General features: G+C 37.9%; 1 non-coding gene across 1 annotated transcript; it reads left to right on the top strand.

Annotated features, from left to right (window-relative positions):
- The first annotated feature begins 4,408 nt into the window (after positions 1-4,408).
- Positions 4,409-4,514, top strand: LOC112508259. Its single transcript, XR_003068642.1, has one exon. It is a non-coding gene; the product is annotated as a small nucleolar RNA R71 (small nucleolar RNA).
- Positions 4,515-11,353: the final 6,839 nt, after the last annotated feature.

Below are 11,353 nucleotides of genomic sequence, written 5' to 3'. Positions count from 1 at the left end.
ACACAGCAAACATAACTTTATCCTCTTCTGCACTTTTACTGATTTGTAGACTCAACTCTAGCTTTAACAGGATCACGCTCACCAGAAAACTTAGGAGGTTTACAAGCAAGAAACATTTTGATATCTCCTCCTTTTTGTACTGAGGATGAAGTAAGGGGTACAGATGTATCAGTTACCGGTGTACTAGCTCCGGCTTCCTCCTGATATTCAGGATTTCTTACCACTTTTGGATTATTTTGGGTTGTACGCCCCAACAAACTCACCAAACTTTCTTGAAATTTTCCCAATTCTGTAGCCAACATTTCTTGGGTAATAAACCCGGGATCAGGAACATTGTGTCTACCCGTTGCTCTTCCTCTTCCATGCCCAGACATTGAACTTTCTTGAGCTGACAGTTCATGTTCTTGTCTAATACCTCTACCTCTTCCTCGACCCTTACTACGACTTCGCATTTCTATCGTCATCACATTTTTCGGGCCCTCTCCTTGTGTTACGTTTCTTCTTCCCTGACCTCTTCCATAACCAGTAGAGGTCCTTTCTGATTGATTGGGATTATMTGCCATTTCTCAGTATATGGATTTTTTTGTCACATTTAAACACACATGATTATTCTCATAATCACAATATAATAATACATTTATCCTCATGTCTATTCTTAACTCAGATATATCAGTCATATAATCTATCTTCCTCATAATAGGTTCAGCTATAACATATTCCCATATTCATAGACCCAGTGAAACCTATTATCGTAACTTTCCACACCTCTAGTTTAAGTCTAAGTATTTCGCAAATACCCAGATCCCTTAAACTAAGGCTCTGATACCAACTGTAACAACCCACATATTCTATGTACCGATAATCCCAATCATCATACTCATAACATAAAATATAACATCATTTACAAACTACAGATTAACAAAATACTTTCTTGGTATACATTTTGAATAACTAAACGTCATACATTCTAAAGTTTTCTATTGCCTTTATCTTGCGAGGTATGATGACCTGCAAAACATGTTAGTCCAACAACTGAGCGTTAGACCAAAAAAGTCTAGTGAGTGTATAATTCTCAAACGAACAATATACTTTCCAAACAATCAGTTCAGAATCAAACCTGTTCTGACACATAAACTTATATATGTCTCTCGCGATTACACCGCCATTACATCTTTCTCTCTCGCGGTTACACCGCCATTTCATCTCTCTCTCTCTCTCTCTCGCGGTTACACCGCCATTTCATCTCTCTCGCGGTTACACCGCCATTTCATCTCTCTCACGGTTACACCCCCGTTTCATGGACTCGAGGTATCTCTCCAACCTATGATGAGCGATTTCAGCTTATAAGCAATAATCGGTTCTTATTTGAGTGCATTTTCAACCCAAAATTGAGCGATAAACTTATGTCTGTCAAACACCACTTGCTTGCCCACCATTGGGAACACATGATATCAATCCCGTGTAAGATTAACAAAACTTTAGTCAAGAAATTTTTTGCCGCCATTGGGAGTTCCAAAAATGACATTATTGTCATTCGAGGAATACAATTCAATTGGACAACCCAGAAACTCAATTCGGTGCTCGGACTCACTACCCCGTTTATATATTCATATCGATAATTTATTGATAGTGGTATGAATGTGCTTGAGGATGGCATTGCCAAGGCACTTCCTTTGCCCGGACACGGCTGGTCACACAACAACCGGAAGAAGATCCTCATGTCGGGTTACTTAACTTTAGAAGCGGCCTTATGGTTTCAATTTGTTTGGCACAACATCATGCCATCCATGCATGAATGTACCCTATCACAAGCAAAGTGCATTCTGGTTTACTACATTCTCAAGGAATTACCGATTGATGTGGGTTCTCTTGCATATTCCACCATACTAACCGCCATGGTGCGTGCTAGTTCTCATTTGATTTTTCCAGAATTGATTACGATGTTGCTAACAGCCGCAAAAGTGCTAGTTTCTGAGCATGATGTGATTTCCTTCAGTCATTCTTTACTTGACCAAGGAACTGTTAATCGCATGCACAAACTGGCATGCGAGAATGATGATTTGGTGGATGATGCTACTGGACAACAGACCACGTTTGGACCTGCTGCAAACATCCCCCGACTGTCCGACGATGCTTTTTGTTCATGCTTCTCGACCATCTACAGCTGTCCCTCCAATCACTTCTGATATTCCTCCGGTACCACCTACGGCTACCGGGTACAGTTCAGAAGTTTGGCTATCTTTAATGGATGGCCAATGGGAAGAATGCAATAAGAAGATTGGAGCGATTGTTGATGCCTTGACTAAAATCACCGAACGGATCACCCAAGTTGAAGACAAAGTTGCTGGTTTGGCTGCTTATTCCGAGAAATTCTGGACATATACGCGCGATCGAAATCATGTTGTCAGCAAGTTTCTTTTTTCCAAGAATGTAATGATGGCTGCTAATTTGCCACGTTTTCCAGGAGGTCTTTGTCCTCCACAAGTTCTCCTTCCCAAAATTTGTCGGACTTTCACTACATATGCTATGGGGCAGACTTCGGCTAGTCGAAGTGACATGGGTAAATTGGATTAATTTCATCTTCGGTGTTTCATCATTACTTTTGAAACTTTAGTATTGCTTTTGTGGGTATTTTCTACTTTGTCCAACCGCGTCTGTTGTTTTCATATAACGCAGTTGTTGATGATTTATCTCGATATTTTTGTCGCTTGCTACTTTAATCTTTTGTTAGGAAATATTGAGTGTTGATATTTTTGTGATCTCGTTAGCATATTCACTATTTTGCAGGTACGATTTCCTAGATTAGTTCTTTTGGGTTTGCAAAAATTAAAAGAACGTAGGTTGTCTTTCATTTTGGCCAAAACACTTCCCCTAGTTACCAAGCCAAACACTTTAACCCGGTTCTACAATGGACATTGTTCGGTTTAAGTTTGGGGAAGTATGTGCTCCAAAGTGTTATAAAAAATTGATGTACCAAATGTCTTCTAAAAATTGGAAGACACAAAAAAGTAAATCAAAATGCTTTAACCCAAAGATCAGTGAAAAACCATTTATTGGGTTCCTAGAAATGTCAAAAATACAACAAATAGATGTGATACACTAACACTATAAAGCCCTACCGATTAATTTTTGTGTCTCGAAGATCAAAGAAAAGAAGTCGTACAACATCTGAGCTTGACGATTTCAACACGTCTGCGTAAGTTTTGCGCTTTCTCATTCCTTTTTGTTCATATTCTTCTCATTTTCGTTACTTGAGGACAAATAATGTCTCAAGTTTGGGGGGTGATAACTCTCATTTTTTAGAGTTATTTCTTATTTATTTTCTCCATTTTTGCAATTATAAAATACCCAATTTCCTTGTTTTTTCCCCATTTATTCTAAATGTTTTAAAAAGATGATGAAACACAAAGGATAAAACTTTATTTCGAAAACCTGCATTTTCTAGCAACTGCTCACTATGTCACCACTATGGGATGTTCACGATTTTTGTTGGTTTCTGCTTTTTGCAGGATGGATTGCTTAAAGATCTTGCCCAGAGATTTTCTCCAGCTGTAGTTGGCTGTAGAGTTGTACCTTTATATTATTTTAGGTTTTTATTTAATGGTCTTTTCCCGAAGGTTTATTTGTACTTATTTTATTTTGGATAAAGACTTTATCCTTATCCATTCCCCCTATATAAAGAGGCCTTGGGGCTCATTTGAAGATGATCCATCATCTATCTCTTTTGTCATCCCTTTATCATCCTTAGAAGTATTTTAGCTAAAGTTCTTCTCTTTTTCTCTTAGTTGTAGATTAGCATTTTATTTTCTTGTAGTGAAGTTGTAATACGTTTTTAGTGTTAATAATTGTTACATTTCAGTCTTATATAATATCTTGTACTATGTTTATTATGTCTATTACCAGCTAATTTACTCGTATGGGTGTGGGTGTGAGTTTAACTTAGGATTTTTATACAATATTTGGGTGTTTTTACTCATTACCACTTCATAAACTTGGTCACTTAAGATGGCAATTAAACTCGACGTGGATAAAGCCGATCACTTTGAAGTGTTAATATTAGATCTTAGACCCAAAGATGGTCGGATCCGAAATACGGCTTAAGGGATGCACAAAGAACTCGAGAGAGTCTTTGATAATTACGTAGAGATGCGAATTTTGTATGTATTTAGCTAAGGATTAAGTGATGGTTATTCCAATCACAAATAGATTTGAGTATGGATTTTATTTCTTCTTCTTTCTAGCTAAATCGGCAAGTTTCGAACTGGTGAGCGTAGGAACTTTTTCTAAAATATCATATCATTCGTTATAAATTTTATAAATGAAAGCGCCACCGGCCGTAGCATCAAGAACAATTTTAGCGGCATTGGAGATTCCATTATAAAATGTTTCCAATTAGATGTGATGAGGAATTCCATGATGAAGACATTTTCGAAGAAGATCCATGAATCTCACCCATGCATCTGAAGCCCTTCATCTTCTTCTTGACTAAACATTAAAATCTCTTTTCTAAATTTTACATTCCTCGTAGGAGGAAAATATTTCTTTAGAAAAATTTCAGCCGATTTTGTCCAAGTAAAACTTGATTTTCGTTGTTAAGCATTTAGCCATGCTCTTGCTCTATATTTTAATGTATAAATGAAGAACATCACTGTAAGGCATCTTCGGTAACTCCAAGAATACGAAAATTAGATGTCATTTCTAAAAATGATTTTAAGTGAGAGAGCGGATCCTAAGACGGCAACCCCTAAACTGACCCAATGTTTGGATCATTTGGAGCATTACTGTTGGTCCCAGTCGGGTCTACAAGAGTTTTAGACGAACGGTTTGTAGAAGGGGGGGGGGATGAATACAAACACAAAAAAAATTCGTATTTAAAAAAAATTTATTGATAGAGAAAGATCAATACAGATTTTTGCAGATTGTTGGCGGAAATAGACAAGGTAAAGATAACCAATCTAAAACAATTTAAGTTTACACACATATATACTTTGCAAAATAGAAAAGATTTGTTGAAAAGATAAAGAAGGAAATATGTTCTTCTTGGGTTAGAACTTTAGAATTCTTGAGAGGGATTCTAACTTGCTTGAAGATAAGCGTAAGTGTTCTGTGAGATGTGTGCTTATATACGTGTGTTCTTTGCATAGGAGCACTCATCTATTTATACCCATTCCATTAAATGCAAATCAGAACGGTTTGAACATGCGTCAAGCTTTAGGAGGAAAGCTTGTCATTCGCTACAATGAATAGTACAATTGTCTATTCAAGAGCAGACATTCTTTCGTAGAGTTGGTGGGACCTAGAGTCGATTAGTCGGCTCTGTGTTGTACTATTCTTTATAAAGGGTATGGGTTTTTCCTTTGTGTGTGGAAGGATAGGACAAAAACAATCTTGCACAACAACCTTCATTTGATTGCTGAATGCTGGAATAACACTGAAGGTCTCTTCAGTATTCGCTGAGGCTTGAGCAGCCTTCACACATATGTTGACCAGGTTGTAATCATTGAATTACCGCTGCAGATCACAAACGCGCCAGTCACTAATCTTCAGTTTCAATCTTCGACTTTCACTGAAGGTTCTTTGGTGTGAGTTTTGTCTTCTTGAAGTATCGTTGTCGCTGTAGGATTTACAATATATGTTTCAGCGATTACTAAACAAACTCAGTGATGATCGCTGAAACTGAAAGAACAGAAACATAATACTTCGAAAGGTAAAAAGGATTATCATCAAATCAGTGAGAGATGATCAACAATCTCACCCTGTTTGATGATGACAAAGCAACATAAAGAAAATTGCCTTAATAATTAATAGTAAGAAAAAGTTATATATAACGTACATGTCCTTTTTAACTATTTTGGGATATTTTTTTCAATGAATCAATATTTACTTTATAAGTTTTATTGAGTTACAAGTTTAAGAAAAAGTACAAGAAGAGAAACTGAAACTGAAAGCATTTTCATTGACTAGAGAGTCAGTGACTGTAAGAGAATACTGGAACTCATAGACATGTGTCCCTATTACTCTTTTTAGGGATCTTTTTCAGTGATGCTGATGAAATACTTATATTAATTCAAAGGAAAATTACAAGTGTTTCAGTCAGTACATTTCTAGACTTACAAAATATAAGTTGTACACTGAAAGTTATGACATGTGTAAGAGAATACTGGAACTCATATACATGTGTCCCTATTACTCTTTTTAGGGATCTTTTTCAGTGATCCTGATGAAATACTTATATTTATTCAAAGGAAAATTACAAGTGACTGTGACTGTGACTGTGACTGTAAGAGAATACTAGAACTCATAGACATGTGTCCCTATTACTTTTTTTAGGGATCTTTTTCAGTGATGCTGATGAAATAATTATATTATATCAAAGAAAAATTACAAGTGTTTCAGTCAGTACATTTCTAGACTTACAAAATATAAGTTGTACACTGAAAGTTATGACATAGATACAAAAGACATACAATGAAAGACAAAATTACAAGACAGAGTTTCATAACTAATCTAGGTCGCTGAATTCGATATAGCCAGGTACTTCTTCTCCAAGCTCCTTTTGTTGTGGAAATTCTCTTCTAATCTTGCGGTCTATCATTTTACCATATAAATCATTGTCCAACCAATATCTGATATAAGCAAGATGTTCCATAGGACAAATATTTAGCTTAGACACTCTATGGAAGCTATATTCGCCTTCATAGTCAAGGAAAATAAATCCTAACTCAGGCTTTAGAAGCATAGTGTTAGGTATGTAAGGACCCTTCGTTGGCATGTAGAGGTTCAACATTGAGATGTTTGGCTTCTTCGAATCCTTCAGGACTTTGTCTAAGGAGAACTTTGTTTCATGTCCATTCCTCAGGGTTGATCCATCATTAGGACTTGAAGGTTTTTTTCTTCCACCATTCTTTAGTGATGGCTTTGTAGGTACAACGACGCATTTTGACATCTTCTTGATCAGCTCGCTAATGATGTCTACAATAATCGGCTTGTGCCTTGACTTTGAGCGCCGAATGGCTTGGCGGATCTCCGGCCATTCACTGTAGCCATACTGACCTAAGTAGGAAGGATACTCCATGACAGCATTAAGTTGTCTCTGATGATGAGCATTGAGACTAGAACACCACCATCTTTCATCAGTGCATTGATTGTGACATTTGAAATAGGGTGAGGACTGATTCTCTTGTTCAGACGATCTTCACTCCATTTTCTATCTCGATGGACCATCTTCATCACCTTTTCATGCTCAACTTCTACAATGGAAAGCAACTTAGCCTGGGCCTTGACAACATTCACCATCTTTTTAGACTTTTCTTTGAAAGAACTTGAGAAGCATGAGACTTGGCCAGCTTTATGCTATCCTCAGTCTGTTGTCATTGAAGTTTGAGTTCTTCCTCAGCCTTGAGTGCCTCGAGTCTTTTAGCTTCAGATAGGAAGTCAAACTCACCATAACTAGAGGTACGTAGAGGGATTTTTACTCTAGTTTGGTCAAATGACTCCTTCAGCTTAGACATCTGCTCGTCGGTAAGAACGCTGTAGGCTGGGTTTTCAGATACCCTCTCCTCTAGCCGACCGCAGGTAGTAGAGGGGATGGAAGAAAATTGACATAAAGAAGTAACGATAGCAAACATGAAAGATTCAGTACTTAAAGGCATGAGAGGTTTGAAGAGTACCTTGAGATTTCCTTCTTCAGCAACACCTTTGTCTTTTGATTTGGTGTTCTGGTTCTTCTCAGAAGTCTCCTTCTCTTTCTCTTTCTCTTTCTCCCCCTAGGGTGCATAATCCCTGAGAAAGACTCCATTCATGGCACTTGCGGGTTTCTGCTACTGAATGGTGAAGTCGTCATCATCGTCGTCTTCATCGTCGTCTTCATCGTTGTCTTCATCATCATCATCACCAAGATCCTTTCCAGCATCAGGAAGGAGAAGAATCATCGTCTTCATCATCATTTTCCTTATCACCAACATCAGCTGCAGAGGTGATATGAAGTTTTTCATCACGAGCTTCAGCATTAGCTCTAACGGTTTCATCAACGACCTCTGCTTCAAGAGCTTCATGGCAAGTTGAGTTTTCATCAACAACCTCAACTTCATTAGCTTTGGCTCTAAGAGCTTCAACTTTAGTTTGAGTCATTGGGATAGCAACAGCAACAACATTTAACTCTGTCTCCCCCTCTTTGTCATCAACATGATAATCAAAGAAGTTATCAAGAGTTCTTGTTAATATGTCCACCATCCCTTCAAGCTTTGTCAGCGTTCTGGCTTGAAGTATGCTGCACTCAAGAGTCTGATCCAGCTGGAGGCGATCCATCATTGTGAATGACGATGTAGGAGCTCCAGTATCTATTGCATCAGCTCACCATGCCTGGTAAGCCAGGCATTATCTTCATCGGCCTTGCTGGTTAGAGCGAAGATGGCCTCAGCATTGGTGCATACAGTTGCTTGCACCAAAGAAAGTTGTTCTTTGAACTCTTGAGCTTAAGCTTTGATAGTTGAGAGGTGAATTTCAGCCCCGAGAGGCATGCCCTTATGGACTTCATCCATTTTAATAAGGACAGTCTCCATAGTGGGGAGTATCAGCTTCACGTCGTCAGCCATGTTGTATTCTTCTTCCATGGCTGGCGTTCATTCGTCGGAAGGACATGAAAAGAAAAATGTTGAGAATAAGATAGCTTAGGGTTAGAAGAAATAAAGGGATAGGATAGAGGACTACATGAGGGTTCATTAGCACCATCTGAAGGATTGATGCTGGTTCTCTCCAGGTTGCTTTCAAGAGAATAGACGTCCATATACTAAGATGCATCGAGAGGAGCAACCTCAGGTCTTGTGGTGGGTGCTTCATCATCAGGGAGGACAGTCGCTGATTATGTTGATATTTCACACCTTCAGTGATTTGGGTCACTGAGGCAGTTGGGATTGGAGCCACAGGTACGACAGTGATTGTAGAAATCACTAAAATGATTGGAAGAGATGAAGCTAAAAGTGCCTGGGGGTAAGGCTAGTTTCAATAGCTGAAACCTTCTGAGAGGTAACAGCCAGAGACGTGGGTATCCCTGTTTTGGCTTTCTTGGCCCTCGATGGAGAACCAAGAGTGGGTTGAGATGAGGGACGTTTGGAAGAAAGGGAGGTGGTGGTTGGGATAAACATCGGGAGGTTTTCCTTAGTTTTGACCAATGGGGAAAAGGAAGAAGGAAATACAATCCCAATTGGAGAAGATGAAGAAAATGCATGCACAAATGCTGAGAGTGCAATGTCTTCATTTCTCAGCTTATGATCCAGAATTCTAGATCCAAGCTTGAAGATGGGAAGGTTACCTTCAGTGGAGTAGTTGTTGCCAAATATCTTGGCAAACACTATGGACAGGAACCTGGTGTAGGGTACTACCATCTCCCTCTAGCGCTTGTTCAACTTCAACACCAGATCTTCGCAGATCACAGCAGCAAAGTTGATCGGGTGCTGGCGTATGACAGATACACCAATGTTGAGCGCGATCCTGGAAACTTGAACTTGGCCACCAGTCTTGCCTCCCATACATTGAATGAAATGGGAAAACAAGTACTGCCAGACCGCAGACATGCAGTTCTTCTCAATCTTCGACAACGACTTGAGGAGATCATTGGAGTCTTTTTTTCGTTGGCCAGACGTAGCCAATATCATCAAGGCAAGAAATGATGATTTCAATAGAAGGATCACTGACGTAGGGACCCTTTGGGAAATGAAGGGCATGCCTTAGCGTTGTAACGCCAAAGCTGATAGTCATGCGGTTGAAGGTGAAAGAGATTTTCTCCACCTGTTGACCATTCTTGTCAATGTCTTGAACAACTTTAGCAGTTAGGAAGAACTGCTAAAGGACTTCCTTCATCATGATAGGTTCATGAGTGAGAGCATAGGAGATGGGAGAGTTCCTGACGAGAATAGCGACTTCCTCGTAATAAGATTTGTTCGCCGGGATGTCCAACAAAGCCACATGATTGTTTGGTTTGAAGGATACGTCGTCGATCAAAAAGTTTACGTTTTTGGCAGCTATTTTCTGTTATAAGTAAGAAATAAGAAATAATAGATTTGTTGGTAGTACAAGATAAGTATTAAGTTTTAGAACAATAAAACTTCTTTTGAAAAATCCATAAAGAAAATATTAGGATTTTTCAAGAAGAATAAGTGTTTTGAAACCTTAGATTATAACCAAGTAGAAGAATATGTTAATAATCTTTATGTTTGTAGTTTAAGAGAACAAGTTCTTAAATAGACAAACAGTTTCATAAAAGAAGAAGAACAGATCAAATAGAAAAGAAAGGATATCAACCTTTGAGACTTAGGAGAAAATGTTGAAGGGTTTTGAGCGTTCTTAGTTCTTGCTTGCAAATCTTTTAGGACGACTATAGTATTTGAGAGCATGAGGTAAAAATGAGAGGATAAGTCTCATATTAATAGGTAGGAGGAGAGATAAATAGAATGATGAGAGAAGAAAATACAACTTTTAAAGTTGTGCAATGATGAAAAAGTAGCACGTTCTCACCCATGATTGGATGGAATTTTGAGGGGTCGCGTGTGTCATAATGGTACGCGCATCTAAAAAAATTGTATTGTTAAAATAAAAAAGTCATCATAAAATGTTTCATTTTCTATTTATTTTACAACAAAAAGGTTTTAAGAAATTCAAGAGCCACTTTCTTAAGAATATGAAAGGGTTTTGAAAACGTTCAGTGATAAGAAGAATCACTGAATGAAAATATCTTTTAAAACATTTGATAACAGAAAAAGAAAAGCTTCAGTGATGGTTTTTTTAAGAAAGAAAAATATCCTAGAAGGATATATTTTCATAAAAGATTCAATGATAAGAGAAAACACTGAAACTATCTTTTAAAAACTTTCGAATCACTGAATGAAAAAAGGTTTAGTGATCATTTTGATTTTAAGATAAGATAAGTATAGTGGAGAGATATGTCACACCCCGCTAAAGCGGAATCACGAGATGTAACAGGCAAGCGAGTCATAGCAACAGTTTATAAATAACACTATTTCGAGTCGATTCAAAAACAAAATGGTTCATCGACATAACAGGAGTTAAAATTTACACAACGTTCACAATTACATCAAAAACTTGACTTAATCGATCTTGGGTCAAGTATGCTCCTTTAAAATCCAAACCACTCACTTAGAACTTGAAAAGCATGGAAATGAAAACAGGTCAACTTCAAAGAGTTGGTGAGTTCACGGGTTTTCACATGCATAAAAAAACATTTCAATGCATAAACCAAGTAATAGCAAACTTATGTGAATTCTTTGCACTTAATAAATGTAAATCCCTCGCGATGTAACACTTGAGACGCTACTGAGCCTTACCTAACCAATATGCC

The sequence above is a fragment of the Cynara cardunculus genome (assembly GCF_001531365.2).
Source record: "Cynara cardunculus var. scolymus isolate 2C chromosome LG 2, CcrdV1, whole genome shotgun sequence".
Classification (NCBI taxonomy): domain Eukaryota; kingdom Viridiplantae; phylum Streptophyta; class Magnoliopsida; order Asterales; family Asteraceae; genus Cynara; species Cynara cardunculus.
Note: the sequence above shows the minus strand (reverse complement) of the source record. Positions and strands in the feature narration are given on the sequence as shown.